At 49.0% G+C, this 15,236-nt stretch overlaps 1 protein-coding gene across 5 annotated transcripts in view; it reads left to right on the top strand.

Annotated features, from left to right (window-relative positions):
* HUWE1 (HECT, UBA and WWE domain containing E3 ubiquitin protein ligase 1) overlaps positions 1-15,236 on the top strand; it is a 2,445,223-nt gene that overhangs the window by 451,956 nt on the left and 1,978,031 nt on the right. The gene's annotated exons all lie outside the window — the stretch shown is intronic.

Below are 15,236 nucleotides of genomic sequence, written 5' to 3'. Positions count from 1 at the left end.
TGTTGAGGGGGACACCCATGCAGCACACCCGTGGAAAAAGAGAAAAAAACGGGCTGTGGAGGAAATCTCTGCAGCCCCAGTAAAAGAAAAAGAAAAGGACACTGCGGCGCCGTTTCCCGATCACGGAAATGAAAGCGAACTGACGCTGCAGGGACTCGGTGTGAAGAAAAAAGTAAGTGGGATTTGTTTATGGTGGGGGTGTGGTGTTGGTGGGGGTGGGGGTGTGGTGTTGGTGAGGGTGTTCGTACGTATGTGTGTTCTCTTGAGAAAGGTGCAAACATTGGGTGGTTTGCGCCTTTCTCATGCTAACTTTCCGGCCGCGAGCAAATCAGCCGCGGTCAGATCGCGTAGAGCCTTCTAACTAGGGCCTGCACAATTAAGTACATTGTCTTAAAGATCTAATCCAAACCGGTTATGTCGTAGGCCCTACACCAGGGGTTGGGGGATCCAACACATCTAGGCAAGGGATAGGAGGAAAATGGGATGTAAACCATTTAACCTATGTGTAAAATGGTCTAAAAAGCCCTCAAGCCAACGCTGCCACACCTCATTGATTTTAGACCCCCTCGAGCACAATACTAAAAATAATAAAATGCATACATAATTATAGTGATAGACTGTAGGAAATATTTCAGGACCATAGCCAAAAGCCTCCATGAATTTAAGATACATTTTTAGAAATAATTATCCTTCTCCAGCATGGGGTCTGGCATGGATTAACATGCTCATGAATATTCCCAGACATCATGCTTTGAATCCTTGCTAAAGACAAAAACTGTTTCAGTTTCATTTCTGAACAGTCTTTCTCTTAACAACCAATCACTGGTCTCTGGATCATACTGCCCCAACCTATGACTACCATCTACCTAAGCCCCTCCCCTGGCAGACATCTTTGGATTTTTACCTCACGTTCATGTGTTGAGAGTGCTCATGCTTAGCTCTCTGGCTTTTACTGCGTTTTGCGCTTTTTCGAAGAGTTTCACTCTTATTTTTTCGGTCATTTGAGCTCCATTGATCTACCTTACGATTAACGGGGACCCGTTTTCAGATTCTTCAGCACCCCTCAAAGGCGAATTTCATCGCGTTTACTTCTTGGACGATTCCAGAACCTTCAAGGCCTACACCGCGTCGACATTGCGCATGCGGAGGACTCTGCACCCCTGTTCAAGATTTGCCCAGGCTGCGGCTTGCAGAACATCTTTTCGCATGACGTGCCTCTACTGCCTGCACTCGGACCCGACGCTCATTGTCCTTCTCATGTCGGTGGCAATGCAGACGGCACGGCCAGAGGTGTCAAATGGGCCACGGTGGATTCCATGAGATCATGCAAGGATGCGTTCGAATAGTTTCTTGCCATATACCTCCAAGATCGTCTCCTTGCCTTGCAGCGCCGGAGAGGAAGAGGCTGAGGACGCTGTCTTCGCTAAGGTGAACACGCCAGCGGAAAGAGCCATGCATTCTCTGGAAGTTAAGAGGACGCTAAAGTTTTATCTAACCCGTACTCAAGAATAATGCGGTCGAAACAGCTGTTTGTGGTGTTTGGTCCCTCCAGCAAGGGACAATCCATTTCCAAGCAATGAGGGTCTCGTCCACCATTTAATTTTGTCAAGAAAAGGGTGGCAATCCCTTGAGGGGCATTCCTAAGGTCCATTCTACAAGGTTCACGTCGTCGACGCTCTGGGCTGGAATCCCACTCATTGACATTTGCCAGGCGGCTTCTTGGGCAGTGCTGCATACCTTCAACAGACACTATTGTCTGGGTCAGCAACATGTGGAAGATGTACAGGTGGGACGGGCGGTCTTCAACGCCTGTTTCATTAAGGTAAGCCCTGCAGCTTCCAGGGTTTGTTTTACTCTCACTTGCTGGTTCTGTTATCATGCATGATGTTGGATGTTATTAGTTATGTCCATGGGTTATGGCCTGGGGTTGGTCTGCCTGTCATGCACCTCAACGGGTTGTTCGTATTGCTGTGTAATGTATTCACAGCATGTGAATCAATGAAAAATCCAATGCTGGAGAAGGGAGTGGTTTCTTAGCTGTAACTCAATTTCTCCAGCGTTGGTATCTTTCATGGATTCACATGCACCTGGCGGCCTCCTGCAGACACACTGTGATGCATGTTTCTTCTACTTGGGAGGTTAAAATCTGAAGGGAAGCCGCTGGCGGGGCTATTTATACCAAACGTCCTATTGGGTAGCCTAAAGCACCCAAGAAGGAAGACTGGAAATATTCACAGCATGTGAATCCATGAAAGATACCAACGCTGGAGAAATGGAGTTACAGGTAAGAAACTACTCCTTTCACTTTGACTGGTGGGAACAACCGGTCCCTAGACAAACTTCAATCTGAGCCATCTCCCGAGATGCTGTTTCTCTAGAGCTGCCCCAATATGAGGAGACCTCCGACCCAATTGAAGTGCATCGCCTTTAAAAGGCTGAATCCACCCAAGTCTTTGAGCTCTAGGTGAACCTCCTGAGACACAATCCGACTCGTCCAAGTCCCCTGATCTCCAGGAATCGAGGGTTGTGTAAGGATGTCCCTAATAACGCTCACCAGAATGAATACACCCCTCTAGGGAAATATGGCCAAAGGCGATCATGTAAGGATAACCAGTTTAATCTTATAAATGAGGATGGTAGCAAAGGACTCTGCTGCCTGAACGATCTTCTCCTGTCCCTCTTCCCGTTCCTTCCAGCCAAAGTGGTTTCAAGCAGGGGTTTATTATAGGTCTGGCTTGCCATGGTGATGCCAATGGAGCTGGATCATGACTTCTGTCCCTTTTCCAAGATGCTGCCAAGCCGCCTTTCTTCGCTTTCAGCAGTTTTGTCAGGGCATGCTGTTCTACATTTTGCTTACTATGCAAAAACACTCTGCAGCTCTGCATGCTTTTACAAACCTTGATGACTAGCCTAAACAAAACATTGTAATCCACGTATAAACAGGTTTCCTTCGTTCTATCCATATTCCACTCATCCTGCTAGTGTTATCTGGGTCCTGTAGTTTCCTCTACACTGTACACTTTTAATTGATCCCATTTTGCCGCAAAAAACATGCATGTCCTATTTTTAACCCTCATGGACCCTTGACGGACAGTGGACACCTGGTTAATCAGTGTCTACTGGCCATAGTGAAGAACACTGCACACTATGCCTGTGGTCTATTTAGATCCCACAGGCTGCGTTCCTTCTGGGGAGGAGGGGGGAGTTTGACTCATCTACAGCACTTAACTAAGCTTTTACAATGCCTAGGATCTGACCTTAACAAATCTATCCAACTAATAGCTAATTGCGCCGTATGTTGGACAATAACTACCTTCAGTGCTTACCGATGTCCGTGTATGTGATCATGCTTGCATGAGAGCGCCTTCCCAGTGCCCCTCCTTGTCCATTATAGTGCCTTGAAACTGTCTCGCCTATCTTTGAAGCGCTTGGCGGTTTGGGAGGACCATGGTTCCTTCCCAACAGTTTTATGGGCGAATCATGTCCTTTGTTGGTGCTGCAGAAAAAGTGCCTAAACTGCAGACTGTCCAAAAGAAATCTGTGCCCGAGGTCCTTCCTCGAAACTGCTGCTGTGAAACCCCATTCATTGTCCTGTTTTTCGCGGTTCCATGTCTTAAAATCGTGGCAAAAATGGCTGTGTTATACAAAATATAGCGGCAAACATGCTGTGGTTTTGCCGACACAATCATGTAAAGGATGCAGGGGACACCCCGCAACCCCTGGACACATTATACCATTTAAGGGAAGCGGGGACCACCCACGCTCCCCTGAAATGGTATAATGGGGTATACCTCTACCGGGTCAAACCACAGCATTTTTGCCGCATTTTTTTTAATTCTTTTTTTACCAGTGACATTTGTCGTGATTTTATCACCTGATACCGTTTTTCACCACCAGACCAAAGAATCCAGAGGTCTGGTCCAGTGCTACCACATCGAGGAAAATCCAGCCACGGACATTTCTTCAAACATAAGATACTGTGGGGGAAAATATATTAAGCAGAATTCTCGTGTGTGTGAATTCCCTTCAACCCCCAGCTCTTTTGCTGGACTTTAGGACTTTTTAATTTGAATCCTGGAGAGAGTGAGCCTTTTTTCTCATTTGTTTTGGCCTGATTACATTATGTTTCTTTGTTTTTGGAGTCTGACAAACTCCATAGGCATTTAGTTTTTGATGACACACAGCACCTTCAGTGCAGTGTCCCAGAGAAATCCTTTGGATTTCTCATAAGGTTTAAATAACTTTCTTATGTGAACTACTGTTCCCAAGAATAATAAAGTGAACTTTACTTACATTTTCTCTTTGTAGGTCCAGCACACACCATCTTATGTGGATTGCTGGGGGGGGGGGGGGGTACTTAGCACCTTATTCTACCTACTCGTGTAACATTTTTTATCCTCACTTTAAATGGCTGGTGGCAGTGGTTTATTTTTCCTACCATTGTGCTTTTCTACCGCAGGCTGAATCCTTCGTTGCAGTATAGCACCCATTGGTGACCCTTTTGTCAAAATGGTCCTGATATCCCTTTTCCGCCATTTTCTGTTTGTGAGGTCTTTCTTGGGTTTTACTCTGCGCGCCAAGCCAGGTTTGAGCCCTTAGTTATTTAAAAACTGCTTCTGGCACCAGTGTGTCTGGAAGGGCAGGAAGGGAGGGAGGTTCCCGAAACTCCCCTGTCCTCTGTCTTTCAGGAATGCCTGAATGCACCCAGTCCTGCAAGGACAGCCAGCCAGCCAATAAGGACAGCCACCCTGCTGTTTGAGTGACAACTATGCTGTGCATGAATGGGAGAAACCTGCTTAAAAGGCAAGGGTTTTGGGACTGAAGACAGTGGACCACTGGGAAGAACAACCTGATAAAACTGGGAAGAACCTGACAAACTGTGAACGAAGCTTGCATCTTCCTGGACCTTTGAATCGCCCGGTGAAGCTCTGCTGCTGTGCTGAAACTAATTTTTCTAATCGGCAAGAGAAGCTCCGGAAGGGATGACTTCTTTCCTTTGGTTAGTCGGCCAACTAACCCCGAGATGAACGCCACTGGACCACCTTCCCCGACTGGTTGTACTACTTTGCTGCTGCAGGAACAGAGTGCCAGAGGTCGAGAACTCCGTAGTAGAGTTCAACGTCTGTGATCCTGTCAGAAGCACCTGGAGGCTCTCCAGGACCTTCCAGAACTAGAGTCCCCTCACCAGAGTGCACTACTCAAGGAAGCCCAACTGGTATACAAGTTCCACGGTGGTGCTGTTTACTGCGTGTTGAAACCACAAAGTGCCACTGACCTGAAAAGAGCCTGTAGCTGCTGCAGACCTCTGAATTGCTGCTGCAGGAGGAGTCCTTGTCCCCACAACTGAGGCCCAGGATCCCAGGATTTGCCTCACTGCAACCAGGCAGAAGCCAGCTGAACCACTTATTTTAACCAAAGGTACTGTTCTGACTTGGGGTTCTTAACTCACTTTCTTTACCTTTGCTCTTCTCAGTTGAGAATTGCAGTAGCTACCTTGCTAGAGTTGATTTCAGCTCTCCTCCACGTTTAACAGTTTGAACTTTCAGTGATCTTTCTTCAACAAACTCTAACTTTGTGCAAGACTTTACTATCTAAGTGCCTCAGCTCCAGAGACACTGCTCCAATTGACTGACTGTCCTGGCTCCCTGCAGGCGTTTAGTCCATTTGACTTTGATACTTACTGTCCCTCATAGGTGGTGGTTTATTTTTTTTAACTATTATTGCTGGGAAAGGTTTTTATATAGCCTTCATTGGAATATTTAAAGTGTTCACATGCTCTGAGAACCCGTTGAACCTTTTTTCCTTAACCTTTCCTTTCTACAAACCCCAGAATCTACAAAGTGTATTTGTGATATGTAAATGCATACCATTCGTTGTCGATGGAGGTACGGTCTCCATGGAGGGCAGCGGTTAATTTGTCAATTCTAAATGTGTTTTGGGAGACACTGATCCATTCAGCTTTTATGGGTAGGCTTGCTCTTTTCGAAACTGTCGTGAGGCAGGCCCTTGCGGCCAGCAGGAGTCAATGTATCATTTTAGGTACCTTAACTACCACTTCCATCTCAAACAAGCCAAATAAAATCATAAGCAGCTTTTTTTCCCCTCTCCTCCCCATATAGCTCTTTAATCCATCGGAGCACTACATCCCAGTATGCTTGGACCGCCCTACAATCCACCCACATATGCCAGTAATCTGCCTTCAGGCCACAACCTCGCCAGCAGTGTGGGCTTACATCTTGAAATATCCTGGCCAATCTGAGCGGGTCATACTGCCCTCTATACAATATAACACCATGTAATTTGTACTAACAAGAGAAGTTTTCGAAGCCCTCATACATATCTGGAGCCATATCTTCTGGGAGAGATGCCTACCCAGATCTATTTCCCATTTTTTTTCTTCTTCAATAGGACCGAGGGGGTTGTTGGCCTCCACTAGTGCCATGTACATCGCACTTATAAGTCCCTTGGAGCCCGTGCAGGTGTCAAGGACTTTTTCAAACGGTGTGAAATCCCTCTGTAATACTACTTTCCAGACCTCTCGAGTCAGGATACCTTTAAGCTTCAGGTATTGGAACACCGAGAGCAGGCCTATACATGAGCTTCCTCGAGCTCTTGGATGGTGGTGAATGTCTTATTTCTCCATAGTTGGCCTGCCCTTTCGAGCCCTGCCTCGTACCACGATTGGAAACTCTCCGGGTCGGCATCCCGAATCTCTGGTATCCATAGATGTCCCAGAGGGTAGGGCCATGTCGTGGTCCCTTTCATTCCTTTACTTGGTTTTCCACACTGCCCATTTGGTTCTGAGGATGTGGTGATTCTTGATTCTGTTTAGTAATTGGGGTCCAGGCACCCAGAGCCATTCTCCTATGGTGAATGGGCGACAGTGGTAATTATATAACCCTACCCACTGCAAGTCTACCTGCTGTCTGAGGTGTGGAATTAGCACTCAGAGCTGGGCTGCCCTATAATACAGCTCTATTTCTGGGAAGCCCACCCCACCATTGTCTTTTCGGCGATGGAGCAAAGCTCTCGGAACCCTGGACTTCTTGTTTTGCCATAGAAAAGTGAGGAGGGTTTTCTTGTAGGGAATAAAGAATTCTTTGGGCAATTGAACGGGGAGCATCTGGAATAGAGTAACTTTGGCAGGATTATCATCTTGATTGTGTTCAAGCGGACCATCCAAGAGATGGTGAGTCTGGACCATCTTTCAGTGTCCCTTTGTATGGTGAGAGATAACGGGGGAAAGTTAGCTTCATATAGATCACCCAGCTCTCGGTAACATTGATGCCAAGGTACCGCAGCGTAGTAAGGCTGACCTTCATCCCTAGGGGTGCAAATCGCTCCAACTCCGAATCCCTGCTCTTGTCGATTGGGATGACTACTGATTTCCGTGTATTGATCTTGAGACCCGCAGGGGGGCGCATGGATGTGCACTGACTCCGCGTGAACTCCATGCCTTGTGGTCCTAAAAGTGGAATGAGCCCCTACTTGTGGACCTCCCGACCAGCATAATGTTATCTGGACTTAAGAACTGACCCAAACGTCCAGGGGAAAGAGGTAAACACTGTGCGAGATGAGCCCCCCCGGTCGACGTCCTTGGGGAAAACTATGACCGTGTGAAGCCTGATGGAGAACTCCTTTTGCACCCCGAGCCTATGTCCGTGTCGGCTGCAACCAGGGAGCACGGTGCAACCACCGCTCTGCATCGCGGGACACCAATCCCCCAAGGAACCCCTCCGTATCGGACCGTATACTCCTCTGAAGCTTCGTACACAATAGACGGCTGGCAGGCGGAAACTTATCATGGGCAGCCCTTGGCTCTGAGACAAGACATTGGGGACACGTGGAGGTAAGCGCAGGCAGCTGAGCCAACAGCGCTCATACCCACCACCAACAGCCCCCTCTCGCTACGGTACCAACAACCAGTAGGTGCCTCCGCCCCCCCTTGAATAAAGAAACAAGAATTTGCACCAGCCTGCCCTTGTAAAGACCAGGGACCGAATCAGATCAAGATAACTGACACGCACAGCCCTGAAGTGCTCTCCAGCCACGGAGAGAAAGCCGTACCCGTGAGGCCCTTGCTTCAGTCTCAGACCGCTGGCACAGAATGACTGTTTCCTGTGACTGTAATGGCCCCCTGCTTGCCTAGACCCGCTGCCCCCCACAGTGACAACGAGGGAGGCAGACGCCCACCTACCCTCCTTCCTTCCAGAGAAACACTGATCCCCTACAGACCGGGAGCAGAGGTAAATTTGATGCACTTATTGCTGACACGAAAGCCTACCCTTCCATCATATCGGATGGAATAACCCGGCAACATCAGCACAATTAAACGTAGGGGCCCACAGTGAATATCGTTTGGGTGAAATAGCCGACTCACCACCCTGGAAGCAATCTGGATGCTTCCGACCACCCGGTGACACCCCGTCACGGGGACCGGGTAACCAAGGCGCAATCCCCTTGGCAGAGATTGATATAAAGGCCCTGAAGGGAGGCATCACAGATCAACTGACACTCCCCAAAACTGGGACCTGATGCCCAACATAGCAAGCACCTATTAAGCTGAACTCTCGGGCTAGGGGCGAACAACGCACCCTTGAGAATCTTGACCAAAAGGTACGCAAGGAGTCCTTGAAGCGCACCACTCTGGTCCACAAGGCTGAGGGCTGGGCCCCTGCACCCCAGGGCGTGTGCCCTCTTCTGTACCAGCGAACAATACTGTCTACGCTTCTTCCTGGCTCTCGGCAGTCTGACTGAGGTTGCGAACGGCAAAGACACCCCAGCGGCCCCCCGCCCAAGTGCACACAGACCTACAGAAAACGGGAACAGGTGGGCCCTTATAGTTTCGTGCACCATACCACGCACTAGCTGTGTTGCCCATTCTGACGCCAGATTCCTGGAAGCATACTGGTGACATCTGATCCCGGAAGACACTTGTCAGTGGAATTAAGCACAAGGCAATAATTCCAAAGTGTACCGCCACCAGAAGGGGCATGGCATGAGAACACAGAGGTGGACTGGTAAGCCCCATAAACCGCATCCAGTGACCCAAAACAGCAGATAACACCAAACTAAGCAATGCTGGTGGGCTACAAGCCCACTCCTGAAGAACAAGACTAATTGTCACCCGGGAAGACCCCACTCAGCCTCCCTCTGGGCTACTGCGCAGAGGGTTGGGTCCCTGCACTGCAGGTCGTGTGCCCTCCTCGGAATCGACTTGCAGATCAAGCCACGTTCTTCCTGAACTACAAGCGCTCTTTGCAATCTATCGAGATCCACAACTCACCACTACAGAGTTAGACCTATCTCGCTGGTTAAAGCTCTAAGAAAGGACAATATCACCCATTTTACATTAAATGCGAAAGGGTACCACCCATCCTAGCGCTTCAGATTCGCTGCTCATGGATATTAAGAAGAATTTGGCAATATATAAATTCTCACCACTACACGACTGTCACGCGCATCTAGCAACACAACAATGGCATCACCGAGATCCGAAGCAGCCGCAACCAAAGCAGATGTCGCTGACCTACTCACCGAGATGAGGAGCATGAGAGCCGACATTGGTGGTAAAATTGTCAATCACCCAAAGGATCGACAAAGTGGAGGATAGACTGGAGGAAGTCGGTCATAACCAGACATACTAGAGTACCCTAGAAACCCAAATGGACGTGCGGATCGTTGAGATCGACGGCAGGGAAGAGGAATTTCGCTTAAAGGTTGGAGACCTTGAAAATGGGGAGCAACGCAACAACATATGTATTTTCAGCATCCCAGAAAAGGAAGGCGAAACTGAATCCGACCTAAGAACCCTGCATACCCTATAGAAACTGATTTTCAATGACGATTCAGTGGATGAACCCAAAATCGACCGCATCCACAGGGCCGGCGGCAAGCCAGGGGTTCCGAGAACAGTGCTGGCCTGATTCCATAATTATGCGGACAAAGCCAGAGTCCTGGAGAAGGCCAGACGCACACCACAAATCACATTGGACACGGCTAATATCTCCATCTACCAAGACTTGTCCTCCCTCATGCTGGCAATGAGGTGAAAATGTCTTCCACTCAACAAAATGCTCAAAGAAAGACACATACCCCTTTTCACTCACCTTCGAGTGGGAAGGGACAGAGGTAAAACGGACTTCTGAGAAGGACATCCGTGGCTGTATAGCACTTACGGAGTGTCCACAAAGAGGAAGCACCCCATAATGGGAGAAGGTCTGAGGACAAGGAATGGCAGATTAAGGTACCACAACGAAAGATGCAGGGTTTAAGGAACTACAGACGGATGAACGCCTCCCCTGTCATTGCGCACCGAGTCCTTCATCTTGATGCTCCGGTGATTTTGCGTATGTGCACCCGATGACGGGAGCAAGGTTGAATGGAAACTCATGTCAACAGCAAACGAATGCCGACGAAACATCAATGAAGGAGGAAACGACTGGCATACTGGAGGTACCGCACGGGGGGACGGAGGGCCTCCCCCCCCCCCCCCCCCCCCACGATGCTCCAGTTGTTTCGCACAAAGTACCAGATGACTGGTCTAGGGTAAGGCCGTGTTTGCACGCTGGATATCAATGTACTTTAATCGGCCATCAGCAAATGAGGGTGCAATTGGAATGTAAGACTGCATGAGGGGAGAGGGGGGAAACAAATGGTGTGAAGTTAACTCTGATACAATAGCGGTCTCCGTGATGCTGGTATGGGAGCACAGGCCGGGGCTTCCACAAATAAGATATCTGGGTTTAAAACACAGTTCAGATCGATATGATTCTGTTATAACGCAAGGGGGGGGGGGGAATTGGGGGCTTATTGTTAGTTGAATTTTAATATGGTTGGGACCGTTCGATGTATGGCTCTCGCTAGTGGTCTGTGAACGACTGGGTGACAATAACCCGGTTGGATCGGACGCCGTGTTGTGGGCGGAGATGAGGGTGGGGCAAGTTGGGGATGACTGGTTGGACGGGTGGGTGGGAGGGAGGGAAAGAAGGGGGGGTACTATGAGGAAAGTTGACTGTAGAGCATAATGAACAGCCCTTTTATGGTCAGCTGCGATCAGACTCACTGGCAAGGAGTCGAACACAAGGCTGGATTCTGGAGCAGAGGCACTAAGGCGGGTACAGGCGTCGCGCAAATATACACTTAAGGGTAACAATGGCTACGACACTTAGAAACTGCACACTGCGCATATGCACACTAAATGTGAAAGGCCTGAACTCTCCCACCAAGCGATCGCTGGAAAAGTATTTTACAGTATATTTGACTGTGCACATTGCTCTTTATTAAAGAATGCTTATGTTAGGACAGTTTGACTGAAGTCCAACTAAGGGCTTAGTAAAACCATTCAACGGAGGCAGTACGAGACTCCACTCTTAGTATAAGGCTGTTCCACCTGAGCACATTGTAGTGCAGCCAGGCTCATTTTAGGAGGGAGAAAGGGCTGTAGAGTCAGTACAAATGAAATTGTAATACAAATGGTCCAAGGAGAAACAAACACAATATATGTAAAAATAAATGTATTATTTAAATACAAGTAGGCCCAGATAAATCTAGGGGTAAATAAGCACTAATGCATATGAAACCACAATTATAAAGAACACAACACAATACTTGAAGGCACACTGACCCAATTATAGACCTTATTTGAAATACCTAACAGTAGTTCTAGGAAAGTAAAAACCTTTTCATAGACATTCAGTATGTAAAAACCAATGGTTACTTTCACAATTGCATTCAGTAATGCAAGGGCAGTAGACCCTTCCAGTTGTACAGTGACTCAGTTCAAATCACATAATCAGTCAAGTGGACAATATATTTTTTGTGAATAGTGGAACACTTATTCCAGGTGCAGTAAAAACCTATAACTAGTTTTGTGATAACAAATATTTCTGATGTTTGTTAATCTGCTTAGAATCACATGCTGTGCATAGGTCCGACATCCAGTGGTCACTGCGGAGTATTGCATTTTGTTTTTCGTAGTCGAAAAGGGGACGTCGACAAGGCGTGTCTGAAACACTATCCCTATAGTGACGTGCGTTGTACCCACAATCCCTCACGCGTCGAGGTCCCTCAGATTGTTTTTTTCCGCCCAGCTTCTGGTCGCCTTCACGCGGAGCTCCTCGAGAGACATTGCAACTCCTCGACCTTTGGTCGTTTTTTCTCTAATATTAATAATCCCTCCCTCGACGCAGTTGTAAGCTGTTCTCCGCCGAAAAGAATCTTCGACGGAGGGTCGAGCGGAAGGTATCCTTCGGCGCTGCCGAACACGTGGCCTGGCCTCGCAGGCCATATACAGTAGGGAGAGTGGGGTCGTGGGACATCTCTGGGTCTTTTCTGAGAATGCCTTTCCCTTTCCCCTTCCTTTCCCTTGGGGTGTTTATCGCGATTTATTGCCTCGGCTATGGAGAGGACACCGTTTAGGTTTTGCCCACTTTGTAAAGGCAAATTCACTTGGAAGGACAAGCACTCACGGTGTAACCGCTGCTTGCCCCTCGATCACAAGGAGGAAAGGTGCGCGGCTTGTCGGCTTCTTAAGCCTAAAACTCTAAAAGACCGAAGGGTTAAAAGGTGGGCGGCCTACGCGATGTCGAAGGCCGAAGGTTCACCCGCCGCTGCTACCACCGACAGTGACGAGGAACGCGATAACACGACCTCCGCTACGGAAGTCGAAACCCCCTCTAAGGAGCGCTTACGCGCTTCGTCGTCTGTCCCCGGCCCCGACGGGCTCGGCTCACGCCCTGCTTATGGGGATGAACACCCCGGTGACACAGACGCACACAAAGATCCACATAAACACACAACCCACGGCTCTTCTTCGACGAAGTCGAAAAGACCTTCGGCGCCCAAGGAGACGCAGGTTCCACCGGCGGCCTCCTCGGACCGTTCGGGTTCGAAGCCCCTCTCGCAACCGCAGCCGCGACCTGCGACTGGGCTTTCGGCAAACAAGGGCGCTGCCACCAAACCATCGGCCGGTGCGCACCAACAGAAAGCGCAGACCGCCGTAGAGCGTTCGATACCCATAGCGTCGAAAAATCAAGCTTCCGCCGACAAACAAGTCGCCGACAAGCGAGTCGCAGATAGCTTAGCAAGGATCGCTGTAGCCGACGCCCAAAAGCGTACGCCGAAGATTACGTCGAGCGTTACGCATCAGTTAAAGGATACGCCGAAAAAGCCTGAAGGGAAGCAGGGACTACCCCCTTCAGTCAGGGAGTCTCCCGACTCACCTGAAGGTTTTTCGGAGGGCGACGGGACACTTTCCTCGACGCTTTGGGAGAGGTCGAGCCATTTCGAGTCAACCCTATGTTTCCCCCGCCAGACCGCTCTGGGGTACCCCATGAAACAATGGAAAGACTCCACCTCTGTATGGAGAGGATGGAAAGGTTCATGACCACCCAGGCCTCTCAAACTCACAAGAGGACCAGAGAAGGGCCTCAGGAGGACCCCAGGGCCAAAAATCCGAGGCTAGTCGATCCCCAGCAGGACACAGCCTCAGACTTCCAAGATGTATATGACCTCACTGGGGAGGAACAAGACTTCGAGGAGGAAGATGATTTCATGGACAATGAAGAACAGAACCAGGAGGAATGTCTGGAAGACAGAACAGATATTATAGAAGAAGGCTTCGGGGTTAACCCAGAAGAGGGACCTTCACACCCCTGGCAATCACCATCAGTGTATTCCGACACTGATGTCCTAAACCTAACTCCTCCGGACAACTCTCCAGTTAGGAACACGTCTCCAATTGACGATCAGCCCATGTTCAATGCACTGTTGCGCAGAGCAGCAGCGCATTTCGAACTCGACACCGGGGAACTCTCTCCAGAATTGGACTTTGTAGAAAGAGTGATTAAAGAAAAACCCCCGGTCAGCCAGACCATTCCACTCCTCGCTTCAGTGAAGAGAAGGATCATACCTTCGCTGTCCACTCCCGCAATGATCAGAGGGGTCAATCCACGGATTGAAAAACTTTTCACTCCTTCACCCTCAGACCCCCTCTACATTAGGGGACATTCCATTCCGGATTCCCTAGTGGTATCTAATACTAGAAAGAGGGCAGGGGTACCACTTTCCACCAGTGAGGCACCCCCTGACAAGGAGGGCAAGAGGCTATATGCCCTTGCAAAAAGAGTTACTTCCTCGGCTGCCGTCTCAGCAAGAATTGCCAACAACAATTCATTGCTTGCAAGCTACGCAGACGCGCAGTGGGCCAAACTGCGAAAAGACGCCGAGGAAGCACAGGAGCCTTTACGTACGCGCCTACTGTCAACTATTGGCGAAGGAACCCAAGTGAACCAGAGCATTGTTAAAAACTCTCTGGACGCGGCAGAAACAGCAGGACGTTCCTTGGTACAAGGAATACTCCTAAAGCGCCATGTATGGCTGCGCAACTCAGGCTTTAAACCAGAGACACAGGCGTCTTTGATAAATAAACCTGTCGAGGACGCTAACCTCTTCGGAAAAGCGGTAGATGAAGCCCTAGAGATGGCTAAAAAAGAGTTCGACACTATCAAGACTCTTGACCAAATCTCTAAGCCCACTACCAGGCGCGGCTATGGCAACAAACGCTTTTTTCGTGGCCAACGCCAACACCAACAACAAATTCAACATCAGCAATACCCTGCCACCAATTACCAAACCAATAGTGGGCAGTACAGCCAAAGAGGCCAACGCCGGGGCAAAGGGAGGGGTCGGGGATCCACCCCCAGAGGCTCCCAAGCCCCCAACAACTCCAAGTGACGCGAAGATTCGCGTCCCCTCCCATGCAACACCGGTCGGGGGCCGGATAACATCCTTTCTTCCTGCATGAGAGGAGATAACGTCAGACCGTTGGGTACTGTCCACCGTAGCCCACGGATACTGTATCGAATTCAACAGTTCCCCATCCTACAGACCCCCGAGGGGACGTCGCATGACACCGGAACATCTTGCCATCCTTCTCCAAGAAGTATAACTACTGCTGGAAAAAGGAGCCATAGAGGTCGTGCCTCTATCTCAGGTAACGGAAGGTATTTATTCAGTGTACTTCCTTGTACCCAAAAAGGATCTAACCATGCGCCCTGTATTAGATCTGCGCCCAGCGAACAAGTTTATCAAACCCCAAAAGTTTCGTATGGTAACCTTACAGGAAGTAATCCCACTGCTTTCTCAGGGAGATTACATGACAACATTGGACATGAAAGATGCATACTTTCATATTTTAATGTTGCCAGCGCACAGAAAATACCTCAGGTTCATGA

The sequence above is a fragment of the Ambystoma mexicanum genome, chromosome 2p (genome assembly GCF_040938575.1).
Source record: "Ambystoma mexicanum isolate Mex_15411 chromosome 2p, UKY_AmexF1_1, whole genome shotgun sequence".
Taxonomy (NCBI): Eukaryota; Metazoa; Chordata; class Amphibia; order Caudata; family Ambystomatidae; genus Ambystoma; species Ambystoma mexicanum.
Note: the sequence above shows the minus strand (reverse complement) of the source record. Positions and strands in the feature narration are given on the sequence as shown.